General features: G+C 41.1%; 1 protein-coding gene across 11 annotated transcripts in view; it reads left to right on the plus strand.

The window, feature by feature from the left end:
• Positions 1 to 10,476: 10,476 nt before the first annotated feature.
• The window catches only part of LOC122540026 (protein TANC2), a 1,060,344-nt gene continuing 1,052,074 nt past the window's right edge, over positions 10,477 to 18,746 (plus strand). For 5 of the 11 annotated variants that reach the window (XM_087977932.1, XM_087977946.1, XM_087977947.1 and 2 more), the window contains exon 1: positions 10,799 to 10,933. The gene's annotated coding sequence lies outside the window, so the exon portion shown is untranslated. The other 6 variants (XM_087977935.1, XM_087977933.1, XM_087977936.1 and 3 more) reach the window with 6 other exon arrangements.

The raw sequence follows: 18,746 nt of genomic DNA on the forward strand, positions 1-18,746 counted from the left end.
CGGATACAAACACCCCCAGGATCCCCAGTTAAACCAAGCAGTCTCCCTCTAGCTCAGCTGCAGAACGAGGAGTGATACTGAGACATAATGGGAGGTAGAGAAGGAAGAAAACCTATTGAGAATACTTTGAAGGCACAGATGACTTTGCACTGTATGTGAAGTAGCAGGTTTGTATAAGTTAGATTGTTTTATAATACATCTGTTTGGTTGACTCTCTGTCAAGCCCTGAATATAACTGCACCTGTGTTACCAACCTGCTGCAGCACGAGGAAGAAAATGAACAAGTTGTAAATAGGGTTATGCGTACTGCTGACACCATTGCCTCTCATCCTAAAACATTCCTTTTTTTCCTTGGCCTCTGTATCCTAAAGTGCTATGTGAATAAAGTGGTCAATGATGTCTGGGACAGGGAGGTATGCGGCAGATGGGGAAGCCAACACAGAGATGAGGGACCCTGCAGGTCTGTCTCCTGTACAGTGCATGGGTTTGTGGATAATGTCACATCAGTAGGTCCTGCAGCCCCCTCCCTCACAGGTTGAGCCATTTACCCCACCAGCCATTTTCCTTCCCACTGCACACTTTGGAATTTCAGCACAATGGGAGGTGACAGTGGGAGCTGCTCAGCCAAATCATCCCCAGCTTACACTTCCAAGATGTCGGAGAGGCAGTGAGCATCGAGATCCCATTCCTGATAGCCATTCCGCCTAGGAACCCTCCAACCACAAGGGATGAATGCAGATTTCTCCACCTTCTTCACTTCCCCTCCCCCCACCTTATCTCAGTCCCAACCCTTGGACTCAGCACCCCATTCTTGACCTGCAATCTTCTTCCCAACCTCTCCGTCCCCACCCCCTCTCTGGCCTATCACCCTCACCTTAACCCCTTTCCACCTATCGCATTCCCAATGCCCCTCCCCCAAGTTCCTCCTCCCTACCTTTTATCTTAGCCTGCTTGGTACACCCTCCTCATTCCTGAAGAAGGGCTTATGCCCAAAACGTCGATTCTCCTGCTCCTTGGATGCTGCCTGACCTGCTGCGCTTTTCCAGCAACACATTTTTCTACTCTGATCTCCAGCATCTGCAGTCCTCACTTTCTCCTTGTGTCTAAGAAAGCTCATGCAGCATGTCTCAATGACTTCCGCCCAGTGGCCCTAACTTCAGTGGTCATGAAGTGCTTTGAAAGGCTGGTCATAGCATTAATCAACTCCAGCCTCCCCACTACACCTGACCCACTCCAATTTGCCTATTGGACCAACAGATCCACGTCAGATGCCAGATCACTTGTCCTTCATTCCTCACTAGAACATCTTGACACCAAGAACAGGTACGTAAGAATCCTACTCATTGACTACAGTTAAGCTTTCAACACTATTATCCCCTCGAGACTGATTACTAAACTTAGTGATCTTGGACCAAGCCCCACTCTCTGCAACTGGATCCTCAGTTTCCTGACCCACAGGTCACAATCAGTGAAGGTTGGGGACAATATTTCACCCTCACTAACACTGGACGCCCCCCAAGGGTGTGTACTCAACCCCCTACTGTACTCACTGTATACACATGACTGCATTGCCAAATACCAGACTAATGCCACTTAGAAGTTCGCTGATAACATTCGGCCGAATCTCAGATGGCGACGAAACAGACTACAGACGGGAGGTCGAAGACCTGGAAAAATGGTGTATTGAGAACAACCGAGCTCTCAATGCTGGCAAAACCACAGAACTCATTAATGACCTTCGGTAGGATGTTACTCATGCAGAAGAAGGGCTTATGCCCGAAACGTCGATTCTCCTGTTCCCTGGATGCTGCCTGACCTGCTGCGCTTTTCCAGCAACACATTTTCAGCTGTTACTCATGCACCTCCCCCCCCCCCAACACATTAACAGCACAGAGGTGGAACGAGTGGAGAATGTCAAGCTCCTGGGAGTGGTCATCCACAACAAGCTTTCTTGGACTCTTCATGTGGACGCACTAGTTACAAAGGCCTAATGACATCTCTTCTTCCTCAGGCAGCTGAGGAAATTTGTCAGCTTTTATAGGTGCGCCAGTAAGAACATTCTGTCTGGGTATATCACTACCTGGTATGGCAACTGTACCATTCAAGATCGGAGTCGGTTACAGAGAGTGGTGAACTTGACCCGGACAATCACAAAGGCCAACCTCTCATCTATAGAATCCATCTACCAGACCCACTGTCAAGGAAAGGCCGCCAGCATTCTCAAAGATTCATCCATTGTAGAAAAATGTTTTTCTACAACCTCTCCCATCAGGGAGAAGATACAGAAGCCTGAACACATGCACCAGCTGGTTTCGAAACTGTTTCTACCCTACAGTTGTTAGAACACTGAATGGACTCACAAACGCATAACATTCGCCTGTACCAGTGTTTTTGTTTTTGCTGCTGTTTACCTGTTATTTACTTATCTATGCTACTTAACTATGTGATCTGCCTGTATTGCTCACAAGACAAATCTTTTCACTGTGCCTCGGTACACGTGACAATAAATTCAATTCAATTCAATTCAATTCAATTCAATTCAATTCAATTCAATTCTCTAGATCTGGGCAGTACTGGCTATGCCAGCTTTTATTGCCCAGCCCCAAATATTAAGAGAGAGAAAACTTTCAGCTCAAGAGAAAGGTTTTTCAGAAATCACACTCAGTTCTGCCAAATGAATTTTCAAGTGCTATGCCCTAGAACTAATGAGGAACATGGAATCTCTCTCTCAAAGTCTGAATTATGTACAGAATTTACCTGCACAGCCAATTCAACCGTGGAAGCTAAACAGTTGTTTCATTCTGACTTTAAAGTATTCAACTCCTTCAGCTTTGAAGGAGACATTTTTAAGAAAGTAAGAGGCTTGCAATGATAATGAAATGAACTAACTTTCAACTTTAGAAGTTTTTTTATCTGCCTTTATACTTAATCTTTGTATCTGTGCTTTATTTAATAACTGCATTATATTTGTACTTACTAAATGTTAACAGTAGTTGTATAATAAACTAATCATCAATCTTACTTAATAACTAAAGCTTTGGTTCTGGTTATTTTTAAATTGGATTCAAAACTAAAAGGAGGGCAAGGAAGCTTTATAATTTACAGTTCACTGATCAAGCTATGGGCATACTTGGTGAACATGTGAATTAGCATGTTTGAAGTTTTACTAATAAACAGAAGAAGAGTTGGATCAAATTGGATAATTTTAGGTTCCAAACTGTATCTGTGAAGAGCCACAGGAACCACTAATGGGACTTTAACTATCTACTTTCTATATTTAGGGCGGCACGGTGGCTCAGTGGTTAGCATTCCTGCCTCACAGCACCAAGGACCTGGGTTAAATTCCACCCTCAAGCGTCTGTCTGTGTGATGTTTGCATATTCTCCCTATGTCTGCTTGGGTTTCCTCCACAGTCTAAAGATGTGTGGGTTATGTTGATTGGCCATGCTAAATTATTGAGGGAGGTGCAGGCTAGATGGATTAGCCATGAGAAACGGAGGGATAGGGTAGGGAAGTGCATCTGGTGGGATCCTCTTCAGAGGGTTGTGTGGACTTGATGGGCTGAATGGTTTGCTTCCATATTGTAGGGATTTTATGATATTAGCATCTGGGTGAAAGAACCAAAGACACTGTAGCCAAATCTGTGACGATACATAAGGAAGCAAGTTGTAAGGAGGATTCAAAGAAGTTGTCAGTAAGCAAACATTGACAGATGAAGTATAATGTGGGAAAATGCGATGTCCACTTTAGCAATAAAAAAAATCAGAATATTATTCTTTAAAAGGAGAGAGACTGAAGAAGCTACTGAACAGAAGAGTCTTGGTGTCCTTGTACGTGGATCATAAAAAGTTAGCAAGCAGGCAAAATAATGTATTAGGAAAACAAATGGAACGTGACCTTTATTTCAATAAGGTTGGTACATAACAGTAGTGACAACTTGTTAAAACTGTACCAGAATTGGTGAGACAACATCTAGAATTTATTAAATTTGTTCCTGGGATGAAGAGATAGTCTTCTTAAAAAATGTCCAAGAGACTGGGCCAGTACTCATTGGAGTTTAGATGAATGAGAGGTGATGTTTTTGAAACATTTGCTTTCCAAGGCAGTTTCATAGGGTAAATGCTGTGAGGATATTATTTCCTGATAGGGAAATCTAGAACTAGGGGGATCAGTTTCAAAATAAGGATTTAATTCATTTAAGATGGAGATGCAAAGAATTTTCTTGTCTCTATCACCAATCTTTGGAATTATCAACCAGGAAGAGCAGGGCATACTGGATAATTCAAGGCTGAATTAGACAGATGTTTGGTCTGCCAGGGACTCAAAAGTTATGGGGTGAGGGTGGGTTGGTGACTGGTGGGGTAGACAGCAAGATGGAGTTAAGCCACAATCAGATCAGCGATGATCTTACTAAATGGCAGAGCTGGCTAGAGGGGCAAGCTTGCTTATTACTGCGCCTATTTTTTAATGTTCTTACTTACATTTACATGAGGTTTCACATCAGCAACAAAGTTTCAAAGTGCTTTACAGTCAACAAATTTTAAATGGTGTTACTGTTGTTAATGTAGAAAATGCAGCAGCTAATTTGCACCCAAGCAAAATCTTACAACCATTAATGCATTAATGAGCAGATATTTTATTTTTTGTGATATTTACTAAAGGATAAATATTGACCAAGACCCTGAGCCATCTCAGGCAAAAAAAAAAGACTACGCTGAAGAACCTCAATAGTTCTGGCAGCATCTGTGGAGAGAGAAAACATGGTTAATGTATTGGGTCCAGTATGACTTTTCTTTGTCCAGAGATATCTCTCCTACTGTTTTTCAAAATAGTGCTATGGGATCTTTTACATCTACCAAAGTAGGCAGATGGTGTCCTTCAACAGTGAGGCACACCTTCAGTACTGCACTTGAATATCAGTAATGATTTATATGCCTGAACTATTCAATAGCCCTTGAAAACTTTTTGACTCAGAGACAAGAGTGCTACTAACTGAGCCACAAATAATGTGGCAGCAATGATTCATGGATATTCATTACTCCACATGAATTTCTTTAAATTACTTTGAGAAGGTTTTGAGAATCCAGAAGAAATTGCTTAGCTTGAGAATGACGCAAAAATAGGTGAGATTATTCCTGTGGAGAGCTACTATAAGGCATAAATGGGCATGACTAAAAGTCAAAAGGCTGTGCCAGTGCAAGGAAATGTTAGTGATGCAGTAAAGAAAATAATTTCAATTAAAAAAAAGTACCCTTACCTTAAAGTTCCATTTTGCATGTCATGATAACATTGACATTATATTGTGGGAAAGATTTTGTCATGCCCCAGATCACAGGAACAGGCTTGCAATGGACTAGAAAAGATAATTCAACTCCATCTGGCCAGTTGGCACTTTAACAAATATATTCCACAATATTTGCCACATCCCTCTATCATTTCCCACCTCCCTGCACCTCCCCTCCATCGCAATATTGAACTCAAACTGCTATTGAACTTGCCTATATAATCAGACCACTCTCGTTCTCACAATGCTTCAGTCCATGAATTCACCAAAGTCAAACTTGTCTTTTTATCTCCCATTTCTTAAATCAAGGCTATGCTCGCTTCTAAAATATGTTACTATTTTGAATATAAACCTTAGAATGTTGAATGCTCCTCTACGATCAGCCCATGCCTTCTATAATCTAGTGTAAACATTTGCAGTTACTGCAACCTCTCCTCATATCCCAAGTGACTAATTGTATTATTGTTCTGTCTCAGTGCAGACTTCTTACATTTAAAGGTACATTATAGAAGTGCATGTTGTGGAGGTGGTAAATTTTGCTAAGAGCCAACCTTCACAAAACAGTTCTTCTTCAATATAGTGCTGTGGGACCTTTAATTCCCATGGAAGAGAACGGATTGCATCTCACTTACCATTTCATCTGATAGAGAATAGTTCCAGTAGTGCAGCAATCCCTCAGTACTGCACTGAAGGATCAGTATAGATTTGAGGCTCGGAACTACACCACTGGTTAATATCACATTTGGTCATCAAAGGATAGCAGAGGTATTCACTTAGAGGAGCAATTCCACATTATCTGAAGTACCAGAAAAGGCACAGCTGCATTGCAAAATTAGCTAGTGGCGTGTATGCTGTAGTGCTGTTGAAGTGGGGGTAACATAAGGGGGTTTAATTTGAGCCAACTTATATAAGTTGTATGTCCAGCAGACAAATTATTTTCCTGGAGTTTGTGAAGATATATGTAACTTGCTGGATGGGAAACAGACATTTATTTTGAGAACATTTCTCACATCTGACTCAGATTCACACTACAAATGGAGGGCTGAAAAAGGGGCAGCTGTCTGAAACCCAGGAGAAACTGAGGACTGCAGATGCTGGAGATCAAAGTCGAGAGTATGGTGCTGGAAAAGCACAGCAGGTCAGACAGCATTTGAGGAGTAGGAGAATTTACATTTCGGGCATAAGCCTTTCATCAGCTGTCTGAAACCTGCCAATTCTCACTTGGTGAAGTCAGTTAAAATGATCCCTAAGAGTCATAGCATTTTGTAGCAAGAAAAGAGGCCTTTCAGCTTGTCATGTCCATGGACTTATATGTGTGCACCTGTGTATGAAGGAGAAAGAGAGTGTGTGTGTGTGTGTACGTGTGTGTGTGTGTGCGCGCGTGCGCGAGTGTGATGGAATATATACCTATGAGAGGATGTGCGTTTGTGTGTGTGCATGTGTGTGTGAGTGAGACAGAGAGCGTGTGTATGAGAGAGAGTCTGTGCCAGTGTGATCATGTATAAGGTGATATACACACACACACACTAGTCTATGGGGCAAATTTGTATTTGCAGATCCATTGTATTTTGTTCAAAAAGCTCACAATCTGTAGGCAAGCAGTCCATGTGACATTTTATAAATTCCTAGTTTGGAAATAGACCTGGCCTGACTCAATGTTGGGAAACACACAAACTCTAACCTCACATCTTTAATGCATTGCCTGAGCTGAGATATCACTTTTTTTTAAATATAAAATCTTAAGTTATCTTGGGAATCTGACTTTAAAGACGTCAGGGATTTACATATTGATGAATCGAAACCTGCAACCCATTTTAGGTGATTAAAGTCTTAACAGCAGTCTAGGTTTGTTCAATACATAGCATCTGTTGTATGACACTTTGACTTTTTACTATAAATTCCTGTGCCTCACTAGCTACCCGATGAAGGAGCAGCGCTCTGAAAGCTTGTACTTCCAAATAAACCTGTTGGACTATAAACTGGTGTTGTGTGATTTTTAACTTTGTCCACCCCAGTCCAACATTGGCACCTTCACATCATGGAAACCATCTTTTACACACCTGAGTTCCAGATACCCTGAATCCTCTGGATGAAAAAGATTTTCCTTAAATCCCCTTTAAATCTTCTGCTCTTTACTTTAAATCTATGACCCGTGGTTATTGTTCCCTGTACCAATGGGTAAAGTTGCTTTCTTAACTGTTCTGTTTCTGACTCTCCATAATTTTATACACTGCAATCTCTCCCAGCCTTCTTTGCTCTCAGGAAAACAGCCCCAAGCGATCTAATATTTTTCTGAGATTCTAGCAAGTCTATTTAAATAAGAATTCCAAATTAATACAAGGTTAAAAATCACACAACACCAGGTTCAAGTCAAAGAGGTTTATTTGGAAGCACAAGCTTTTGGAGCACTGCCCCTTCTTCAGGTGGGTGTGACAACAACTGGATGAAGGAACAGCGCTCTGAAAGCTAGTGCTTCCAAATAAACCTGGTGGACTATAACCTGATGTTGTGTGATTTTTAACTTTGTATACTCCAGTCCAACATCAGCATCCCCAAATCAAATTAATACATTAATAATTAATGTCTCCAATACAGTTATAAGATGGTAGTACAGTGGTTATTTAGTTTTCTGCATTACAGACTATCAATGAAAGGGGAGTAATGCCCAATGGTCCTGATCTTATTAATGACACAATATTAGGAGCAACTCTGATGATTCATCTCTTTGCTTTTGCAGATGCTTAGGATGTTTTCAATCCCCCAAGTGACAATGAAGTCTAGTATCTTATATGTACTCATGGAAACTTAGAGATGCCCAGTGTTATTTTCTCCAATAAATCATTTGCCATTATCTTGTTTCACTGCCTACAGAGCACAACTGATACATTCCATTGGCATTTTTAGGTTGATATTGACATGCACAAGTCACCATAAAAAAAGTAAAAAGAACAGAACAAGAAGAGACAGTATTGGTGACAGCAGCAAAATGAGAGCTGCAACAATAATCAAAATTATAGTAATGAGGAGCTCCTGGGCCCCATGACTGCTTAACTTGCCCTTGATATATTTATGCTGGAAATGTGTTGCTGGAAAAGCGCAGCAGGTCAGGCAGCATCCAGGGAACAGGAGAATCGACGTTTCGGGCATAAGCCCTTCTTCAGCCCTTCTTCGGGCATAAGCCCTTCCTGAAGAAGGGCTTATGCCCGAAACGTTGATTCTCCTGTTCCCTGGATGCTGCCTGACCTGCTGCGCTTTTCCAGCAACACATTTCCAGCTCTGATCTCCAGCATCTGCAGACCTCACTTTCTCCTCCTTGATATATTTATGGTTCACTTGTGCATGACAATGTCATAGTCTAAAAATGCCAATACAATGTATCAGTTGTGCTCTGAAGACAATGAAACAACAGTATGGCAAGTGATTTACTTGAGAAAATAACACAGATATATTAATTTCCTTTTTAGGAAACATGTCTTCTAAGTTCACATTATGGACAACTCAGGACAAGAAGTAAGCATTCTTGTTTTCTGCCTTGCAATTGCTATTTCAGTTGGTAAATATAGAAGCTTGTACTTCTGTACCTGGTTCTGTTTTTGTTAGGTTATTATGATTGTACCTTGACTTTCAAGCCTCCAGTACTGTATTACTGGTAGATGCAGCCAGAAATAGCTGAACAAACATGAGACTGACCAAATGCTAGCAGGCTTGTTGCCCATAGCTGGGGCTGCTGCTGCTGATAGCTCCCACTTGCTTGTCTGTTTCCACTATTGGCTAGCTGACTGCTGATCTTTGCTTTTATCATAAAATCCAATTCTTACAATTATCATATTTTAACAAGTTTTCTGCAAATATATCACTGACATAGCAAAAGTTGAAGAGATGCAGCTTCTGCTTTTGGTTTGAGGAAGTCCTTTAGTTTGCTCTTTCCTCTTTCTATGGCTACCTGTTTCAGGTATCTGTTTCTGTTCCTCTTGCAAATACCTTATGTAAATACCTTCATCATGTACTATAAGCAATAATGCCCTTTATAAAGTGTAGCTTCTATATTCGTATTGTGCAGAGCATTCCTAATATGTTTAGTCATTGTGCTTATTTGGCAATGTCTTGGAATGTCATGATGACAAACAAAAACTCTTGTGAGCTACACTGAAAAGGAATGAAATCCAATGATACATTACTTATTTTCAGTCATAAGTCGCTAACCCCCCCCCCCCCCCCAATGAATATTACGGAATTCCATATAATCCAAACAGAATTTAATTTATTAACCTGTTACAAGTTGGACATTTGTCACAAGTATTGACAGAGACATGGTTTGTGTAATAATACAGTATTATAACAGAAACTTTGTTGAAATCATTGATTTTCAACTTAGGATTCCTGGGCTCGGAAATCATTCATCTTGCAGAACATTCTTAATTTATTTTTGTATATGACTGAGAATCACATGCTTTATGATATTGTGCGCTTAGAAAAAAGCCCCTGCAATTATTTAGTGATGTTTTACTTCAGCTAGCTATGGCAGTTTTTAAATGTAAGGATTCATTGCCAATAAAATTGCAATATTCTTGTAGTATTTTAATATTAGCTGTATTTACCTAATTAATAAATAATTGAAACAAAACATTGACTAAATCAATAAACTTGTGCATTTGTGATTTTATTTTGATGCAAGTCTTAATTCATTATCTCAAACTACACAGTCATCACTGGTAACAGACATGTTCCCATCAGAAGTTCCCAATCCAGCTTTTATATTGCTGTTTGCAGAGCCAAATTAAGTGCAAGTGTTTTTGGCATTTTGCCAAATGCCACAATGAGCTTTGCTAAAGATCACAGTACGAATCCATTTTGAGTAGGTATCCAGTTGGACACTGTTCCAACTCAACTTGGCACCAGTTCCAACTTCAAGGACTCTCTGATACTGCTGCCAGGGGGCGCTGCGATCATCAGTGGATGCCCCACCTTCTGCGCTGCTTCTTGGACCTTGCATTGAACTGATTGGTAGCAGGTCCCGTCCGTTAGGGCAAATCCCACTCTGACTGGTCTTTAGTTGGACACGATGCCCGTCAATGGGAATGGAGGGGTTGCGAGAGCGGGCGATATGATTGGTTGAGAATGGTCCGAAGGCGGGCCTTACCTTCGCGCCCACCCTCTTCACAGCGGCGCTGGCTCGGGGCCGCCTTGAGTGTGAGGCCATCACTCGGATGGTGAGTGTTCGCTTGCTTGGTGTTGAAGGGGAGGCTGCGGAATGGGAGGTAGCGACAGATAGGCGTCATAGTCCTATTCTGATCGAGCGGAAACGGTGAGGTGGGAAGAGTGTCCTCCCCAAAAAAATATTTTTGAAGGGACTGTGACACCAAATAGTTTGTTTTATTTTTGTGGAGATTTAATCTTGTCAAGAGAGGGAGAGATTTTCTTTCCGGGGAGGACGGTTTAAAAAGCCATCCACACAGGCGGGGGGTGGTGGTGGTAAAGGCGGGGGGGGGGAGAGAAGAAGCTGGGCTTTGGATTGTAGACGGTGCTGGGGATGGCAGGGTCCAGAGCTGGGAATGGCGGCGGCCTCGTCAGCCACCGCTGAAAGGAAGCTTTCTCCGGGCGCCGCCGACGCACCGGGACCGGGAGACTGCAGCCGTCAGCCCACCGAAGGTGAGGAAAAAAATAATTACCAACCAGTAATAGGGAGGCATAAATATACGGTACCAAGAGGGAGATAAGCGTGTCGGACAGCAATCACCTATGTTTATCATTCTCTTCACTCTCCTCTGCTTTCCACACAGGAGATATGTTTGAATGGGTTATAAATAGAACAAAGTCATTGCTTCAGTCCTCGTTCGAGAGCAAATGCACCCTTGGCATTGGCAATCACTTCTGCAGATATCATTACGTCTGTAGAGAACGCTTCAATTATAGTTTGCTGTAAATTTTGTTTAAAAGATAGGTTGTCATCTTTATAGGCAGAGCATCGCCAGGGTGGCATTTTTTTTTCTGTCTGTCATGCCACGGTCCTAGAAAACAAAAGGGTATAACGCGTGTTGCTGTATCAGGTGGAATCATTGCGAGGGGATGCTGAAATGAATGGGTGTGTGCAGAGTTTGCTTCCAGGATTCAGTGTTACAGGACAAATTCATCACGTCAGGAAATTGGGATTTCATGGAGGAATCAGTAGTGTGAGATGTTTATAATTTCCAGGATGTGTGCATGAGATCCCCGTGATACCATATTAAAATCAAATCAAAATACAATCTGAGGTTTCTGAAAAGTGAAGGATTAATCTGGAAAAAGGAAATAACTTTTGAGGTATATCTGTAGATGTTTAAAATTAACATTTGACAATTTAAAAATAAAAATATTACATATCCTGTGCTTGGGAGGCAATAACCTGATGAAAATATGAATAATTCACAAATGTCATGATAAATCATTCATTTTCATGAAATTCTAAAATATAAATGATGTGCAAAAAGACTTGTTTGCAATTAAATATTGAAAGCTGTTGACTTGCTACCAGCTGTCTTCCACTCTTTGGGTAAAGTAACTCTGCTTGCCAAGTGCATAATTTTAAGTTTCTACTTTCAAAGTAGATATATAATGTGTTAGGTATGTACAAAGCTAGCAGCTTTTGATTATTGCTGTTTTTTTTTCTTCTGTTTAGAATTGAAGAAAGTGTGGTTAGCCACTGGCATTAAATATATTACTTTAACATCCCTGTCACACAATAAAGAGAAGAAGGCAAGTGACTGGACAAATATAAAGTTGACAAAGTTTGATGCTGGGTAAATCTTGCCCAGTATTACATATAGACCTTTGGTCAAGAAAGTGGGCTAACATTAAATGTGGTCTTCCTCCGATCCCTTCAATGCAGATGAGTTTCCAAGCATTCTTTTCACAATATTTCTCGGATGTACAAATTTGTATGTCTTTACATGTTGTGTAAAATACATGAGTACATGCCCTATCGAGGATCCATAATATTTTTGAAAATATGTACATTGAGAGCTCCAAGGACACATATAATTATTTAGAGTTACTCGTTGATGATTATTTTCTGTCAAGAATGGTGTGTTGTAAGGAAGGAAGATAATATATCTTATTTCTGAAGCAAAATATTTCTGTATTTTAACATTGTTTTGACAACTTTGTATGTAACCAAATTATGTAGGTATTAAATTTTTAGCTTTCCCTTCATCACTTGGAAAACTGAATTTTCTTACTCTTGGAATTGATGATTTTTGTTTTAATAAGAATGGTTATATATTGAACATTTAATTGATGAGAATTTCACTTGTCGAGTTGGGTTTTCACTTGTGAAAGAGAGGACAAAGAAATGCCAATTCAGGAAAAGAGTCCAACCGTACGGATGTGGAGGTGCTGGTGTTGGACTGGGGTCGATAAAGTCAAAATCTCAACACCAGGTTGTAGTCCAACAGATTTATTTGAAAGTGTTAGCTTTGAGTGCTGCTCCTTCATCGGGTAGCATAACGAGGTGTTGTGTGACTGTATGGAGACAGGCCCTTTGGCCCAAACTGGTCCATGTTGACCAAAATGTCAGTCCATGCTCACCTATTTCTTTGCACTTGGCCCATGTTCTTATAAAGCTTTCCTATTCATGTATTCGTCTAAATGCCTTTTAAATATTGTTAATGTACCCACCTCAACCACTTTCACTGACTGCTTGTTCCATATGCGTACCAGCCTCTAGAACACCGAACATTACAGTGCATCCCATCTGGCCCAGGGGACTTGTCTATATCACACTTTCCAGAATTGCTGACACCTCCTCCTTATGAACCTCAATCCAGTCTAGTCCAATAGTCTGTATCTCAGTACTCTCCTCAACAACATTGTTGTCCTATGTGAATATATTGGAGATAAATATTCATTTAGCACCTCTACTATCTCCTCAGACTACACACACAACCTCCTACTATTGTTCTTGACCGGCCCTGATCTTAGTCTATTCATTCTTTTTTTCCTGACATACCTATAGAAAGCTTTAGGGTTTTCCTTGATCCTACCTGCTAAAGACTGCTCATGTCTCCCCCGGCTCTTCTTAGTCTCTCTTCAGGTTGTAGTCCTAGAGATGCCTTCCTGGCTCACTTGTAACAGTCAAGCGCCCTAACTAAGCCTTCACGTCTCATCTTCTCCTAAGCTGCCTCCTTCCTCTTGGCAAGAGATTCGACTTCTTTAGTAAACCGTGGTTCCCTCACTCAACCACTTCCTCCCTGCCTGACAGGTACATCCTTATAAAGGACATTCAGTAGCTGTTCCTTGAACAAGCTCCACATTTCAATTGTGCCCGTACCCTACAGTTTTCTTCCTCGTTCTATGCATCCTAAATCTTGTCTAATCGCGTCATAATTGGCTTTTCTCCAGGTATAACTCTTGCCCTACGGTACATACCTATCCCTTTCCATTGCTAAAGTAAACCTAACCAAATTGTAGTCACTATCACCAAAGTGCTCTCCTGCCTCCAAGTCTTAATACCTGGTGTGGTTCATTACCCAGTACCAAACCCAAAGTGGCCTTGCCTCTTGTTGGCCTATCTGCATACTGTATCAGGAAACCCTCCTACACAAATTGGTCAAAAACTCCACCCGTGTAAGGTACTTGAACTATAAATTTTCCTGTCAATATTTGGAAAGGTAAAGTCCCCTATAACAACTACCTTGTTACTTTTGTCCTATCTAGAATCATCTTTGCAATTCTTTCCTCTATATCTCTGGAAGGCCTATAGAGAGAACTCAGCATGGTGACCTCTCCTTTCCTGTTTCTAACCTCAGTCCATACTACCTCAGTAGACTGGTCCTCATCAAACGTCCTTTCTGCCACTGTAATACTGTCATCGACTAACAGTCCTCTTTGGAATGTGGGGTGAAACCCATGCAGAGACTGGCAGAATGTGCAAACTCCACACAGACAGTTGTCCAAGGCTGAAATTGAACCTGGGTTCCTGGCTCTGTGAGGCAACAGTGCTAACCACTGAGCCACTGTGCCACGCCATCTTATATGTCTTAAATTCCATTTGCCATTTATCGGCCCACTTACTCAGCTGACCAAGTTCCTGATGCAATTTCTAATAGCCTTCCTCACTGTCTATGATACTATCAATTTTAGTGTCATCAGCAAACTGACTAATTGGGAAGAGAATGTACAAGGTACAATCTTTGATATAGAGAACCAACAGCAGTGGGCCCTGAGGCACTTCAATTGTTACAGGCCTCCAGTCTGACAAGCATCCTTCCACTATTACCCTCTGCTACCTACCTTCAGCCAATTGTGTAACCAATCTGTCAGTTCCCCCATCTTCCAGAGCAGCATCCATGTGGAACCTTATCAAAGGCCTTGCCGAAATCCATAGAGATTGTCTACCGCCCAGACCTCCTCAACTTTCCTGGTCACTTCTTCAAAGAACTACAACAAATTCGTGAGGCATGATCTCCCATTCACAAAGCCATGCTGACTACTCCTAATCAACCCTGCCTTTCTAAATACATAGATATCTTCTCAAGTAACTTACTGACCACAGATGTTAGGCTTACTGGTCTACAGTTCCCAGGTTTTTCTATGCAGCCACTCTTCAATAAGGGCACAACATTTGCTATCCTCCAGTCTTCTTGGATCTCAGCAATGGCTAACGATGATGCAAAAATGTCAGTCAGGGCCACCCCAATATCTTCCCCAGCCTCTTGCGGTGTTCTTGGATATATCTGGTCAGGACTAGGAGATTTATGCACCTTCGTACATTCTGATACATCCAACACCACCTCTATTGTGATATGGACTGCACCCAAGAGATTATAACTAACTTCCCCATCTTCCCAAGTCTTAATGTCTCTCTCCACAGTAAAATAGTATTTTTTGGAATTATAGATTGCAGGACTGTAGGAAGTAAAACATGGAAGAAAGGGAATATAAAATAGCAGAGAAATATAGACTAATAATAGTGTCAGTATAACTTTGAGTGCTATATTATGCCTGGTAGAATCGTGGGCTTTGGAATTTGGATACATTGGAGTGTTGATCTCGCAGCACATCTTGTTTAATGTGTTTAAGTTCTCACTCATGGGTACAAGCATCCCTTCTTTAAAGGGATAAACACTTTGTGAAGAAGGGAAATTTTAATGTTTTAATAACCTTGGTGCAATACCATGTGTAATAAGGTCTGAAATGAGATGAGTATAATGCTGCTTGAATTGGAAGAAACATTTAAAAAGAAGCTTTGAAAGGTGGTATGAAAATTGGAGAAAATGACTGAAATTGCACCATGAGGATGATTTTGGCTACCTGTTTAATAATGATTTGGAAATGGGTACCAAAACAATAATTTGTATCATGTTGGCTGATTTGAAGTCTGGTAGACTTTTCAAATAGCAGACTGATAGAATCGTGGGCTTTGGAATTTGGATACATTGGAGTGTTGATCTCGCAGCACATCTTGTTTAATGTGTTTAACTTCTCACTCATGGGTACAAGCATTGGAAATGAAGAAATAAACCAAACTAGTGTACAGGATACAACAGAATCTGAAAATATTGGTGAAGCTTTTAATCATGCGTTTTCTTTTAGCCAACGATGCAATGGGGGGGGGGGGGGGTAGTACTGGTGTTTATTTTCCTTCAAATTTTGTGGTGAATGGTCTTCATGAACTGCTGAAGTCTATGTGGTGAAGGTCTATGGTGGTGAAAGTTTGGCAGTTGTAAGATTTTGACCCCCAGTGACAGACAGATATTTCCAACTCAGGATGATGATGAGGAGGCGGAGTACTTGTAGGTGGTGTTCCCATGTGCCTGTATCCTTTGTTCTTCTGAGTGGTGGTTATGATTTTGACAAGTGTTGTTGATAAAGATTTGAAGAATTGCTGCAGTGTATCTTATAAGTAGTACACATTGCCACCATAATGGTAGAGCGAATGAATGTTTACAATGGTCAATGGTGTGCCAGTGAAATGGGATAATGTTTCTTGTTGGTGTTGAGCTTCTTGTGTATTATTGGAGCTATACATATTATGGAAGTGGAAAGTATTCTAACATGCTCCTCACTTGTGTCTTATAGAGGATGTAAAGTTTTTGAACATTTTGAAGATGAATCACTTGGTGCTAAATATCCAGTCTTGGACCAACTGTTGTACTAACAATATTTCAATTTTAACAACAATATAGAAAAATGTATTTTTTACTTAGCTCAAAGAAGCACAAGATCTAAAAATTGATAGTGTGTAATATTCCTTATTACGTATCTTGCACCTTGAGTGCAGGGTACAATTTTGTAGCGGTTACCTGACGTTGGGGAGGTGCACCTAAAGGGAACTAGGTTGAGAATTTGGAATGTTCACCGTGGATTTCAGGGCATCTTACTGGAAACATGTTTGCTCCTAAGGGTCAATCAATGATTAATCTAAAAGGGAAATTGTGTATGCAGGCAAATGGGATTAGGTTAGTTGGGAATGGGCTTATGCCTGAAACGTTGATTCTCTTGCTCCTTTGATGCTGCCTGATCTGCTGCGCTTTTCCAGCAACACATTTTTCAGCTAATTGGGAATCATGTTTGGCATGGGGTTGGACAGAAGGGTCTGTTTCTGCGCACTCCCTCTCCTTTTGCGGGCACCCTCTCACACCTTCCTTCCCACATACAGTCCCATGGTATCGCTCTTCCCCCACCCCCACACCCCCTACCCCCACCGCGCATGGTCCTGCTTCTCTACCGCATGCTCTTGCTTTTGCTGTCTCTCCCTTGTGCATGATCTCACTCTCCCTTTCGCTTCTAAAGGCTTTGTACCATAATGCACAAAGCACTCAAGATAATATAGATGGACAGATGATTATAAATCAAAGTCACAAGGACTTTAAAGTGGTGAGGTGACAGCTTATTCCCGAAATGTTGACTTATGCTCTTGGATGCTGACTGCCCTGTTGTGTTGTTCCGGTGCCATGCTTTTTGACCTCGATCTCTAGTAGTCCTCACTTTTTCCTACTGAATGGGTAGACGTTTGTGTAGGTTGGCAGGTCTCAGGAGACGTTATACAAATTTCCAGAACAGGTAATAGGACAAGAGTATGTAAAGACCTATGAACATAGTTTCAGGCTATGTTCAAGCAAAAAAGAGGACAGTTATGTCAAGGGGGGAGGGTGTTGTACTTAAACATGTGCAATGTATAAAATAAGGTAAGTGACCTTGTGGCACAGTTTGAATTGGTGTGAATAATGAGCATTACAGAGATGTGGCTGCAAGCGGATCAGGGCTGAGAATTAAATGTCCTACCGAGGATATGTGTCCTACTGAAAGCTCAGGCTGATGGTTAGCTGGGGTGAGATTGTCTTGTTAGTAAGAAGTGAAATTAAATTAATAGCAAGAATCAATAAAGGGTCAGAGGCATAAAGTTTGTGTGGGTAAAGTTGTGGAACCGCAAATTAATAGACTGTAATGGGAGTTACTCACAGACCACCTAGCAGTAGTCAGGACTTGGGGCAGAAAGTAAATCAGGAGAAACAAAAGGCACATAAGAAAGTGCTATTAACAATAATCATGGGAGACCTCAATCTGCAGGTGGGCTGGGAAAATCAGGTTGGTAGTGGATCTCAAAAAGAATTTGTAGAATGTCTACAAGGTGTTTTTTTTCTGGAACAGCTTGTGATGGATCACACTGCTAAAAACAGGCAGGTCTGGATTTTGCCATGTATAATGAAGCAGACTGGATTATGGAGCTGAAGGAGCCCCCTAGAGTCAGTGACAGTAATACGATAGCATTCACCCTGCAGTTTGTCAGGGAGAAACTTGAATCAGATGTAATAGTATTACAATTGAGTAAAGGTAACTACAAAGGCACTGATAAGAACTGGCCACAGTTGATTGGAATGGAAGGCTAGCAGGAGTTTCTGGGGGTAATTTGCAATGCAAATTTCTTAAATGTAGCACCCCATTTAAGAAAGGAAGGAGGCAGAAAGAGAAATTACAGATTGGTTAGCCTGAGCTCGGTTGCTGGTGAAGTTTGAGTCCATTATTACGGATGAGCTCGCGGAGTACTTGGAAGTGCATGGTAAATTGTTAAGGGTTGGACAAATTTGTTAAATTCTTTGAGGAAGTAACAAGCAATTTAGACGAAAGAGAGCCAACAGACTTTGATAAGTTGTTGCACAGGAGTTGCTAAATAATTAAGAGCACATGATGTTAGGGGCAAAGTACTAGCATGGATAGAGAATTGGCTGACTGGCAGTAGTCCAAGTGAGGGTATAAATTGGTCTTTATTAGGATCCCAGCAGGTCACTAGTGGAGTTCTAGGGTCAGTATTGGGACCACAACCATTCATCTTCTACATTAACAAAAAGAGTGAAGAAATTGAGTGAATCTTTGCTAAGTTTGCAGATGACACAAAGATATTTAGAGGCACAGATAGTGTTGAGGAAGCAGGAAGGCTGCACAAGAACTTGGACAGGATTGTAAGTGACAGACAGAATACAGTCTG

The sequence above is a fragment of the Chiloscyllium plagiosum genome, unplaced genomic scaffold (genome assembly GCF_037043375.1).
Source record: "Chiloscyllium plagiosum isolate Xiang-an unplaced genomic scaffold, Cpla_swu_hap1 HiC_scaffold_32, whole genome shotgun sequence".
Taxonomy (NCBI): Eukaryota; Metazoa; Chordata; class Chondrichthyes; order Orectolobiformes; family Hemiscylliidae; genus Chiloscyllium; species Chiloscyllium plagiosum.